Source organism: Laccaria bicolor, genomic scaffold (genome assembly GCF_000143565.1).
Source record: "Laccaria bicolor S238N-H82 LACBIscaffold_637 genomic scaffold, whole genome shotgun sequence".
Classification (NCBI taxonomy): Eukaryota; Fungi; Basidiomycota; class Agaricomycetes; order Agaricales; family Hydnangiaceae; genus Laccaria; species Laccaria bicolor.
In genome coordinates this window covers 1-1,093 of record NW_001890435.1, presented here as the reverse complement: position 1 = coordinate 1,093, position 1,093 = coordinate 1, and positions in this window count along the sequence as shown.

Genomic DNA, 1,093 nt, shown 5'->3' with positions numbered 1-1,093 from the left:
TGTCAACCCTAATATCTGGTAGGGGACATTATTCTCCGAATGTGAACGGTTGCGCGCCAAGCTTCGTAAACTCGTGTGGTCGTTCCTGAAGTAATTCTCGTCAAATAGAGCCTAAGAACGTAAAAAATGAGCGCGAACTTACATGTCAACCTTAATTTCTGTTTATGGGCCTTATTCCCCCCACAAAACCGAAAACTGAATTCGAACGCTTGGGCGTCATGTATCGTAAACTCGGGTGGTCGTTCCTGGAGTAATTCTCGTCAGATAGAGCCTAAAAACGTAAGAATCGAGTGAGAACTTACATGTCAACCTTAATTTCTGTTTATGGGCTTTATTCCCCCCACAAAATCGAGCACTGAATTCGAACGCTTGGGCTTCATGTTTCGTAAGCTCGGGTGATCGTTCCTGGAGTAATTCTCGTCAGATAGAGCCTAAGAACGTAAGAATCGAGCGAGAACTTACCTGTTAGTCTCATTTTCTGGTAAAAGACATTATTTTTTTGCAGAACCGAACGCTGACTTTGAACGGTTGGGCGTGATGTTTCGCAAACTCGGAAGGTTGTTCCTGAGGTAATTTCCGTCAAATAGAGCCCAAGAACATAATATACGAGTAAGAACTCACTTGTTGAGCTCAATTTCTGCCAATAGACTCGATTTTCCCGCAGAACTGAAATTTGAACGGATGGGCGGTCCGTTTCGTAAACTTGGGAGGCGCTTCCTGTAGTAGTCAGCGTCAGATCAAGCCCATGAACATGAAATTCGAGCCAGAACTCACGGAGTAAATCCATTTTTGGTATGGTCTTCTGGAGGGAGGACTTGCCAAACCTCGTTGATGCCGGAGATAGCTGGTGGACGTGGAGATAAGATGGCGGGGCACGTTCTGCCTCCTTAGATACATATAATGGCACAGGCTAAGATGAGAAGCGGGATGGGGTCATCGGTCAAGGGATCGGGGCAAGTGGCCGAGGCAAGAACTTGTAAGCTGTGGCCCGGGAAGTCAAGAAGATAACCGAGGACTGTCTCTTGATGCACATGGGACCGTCTTTTTCGAGGCTTGCGACGGTTTCGCAAAGCGCGGGAAAAAAAATTGGCAG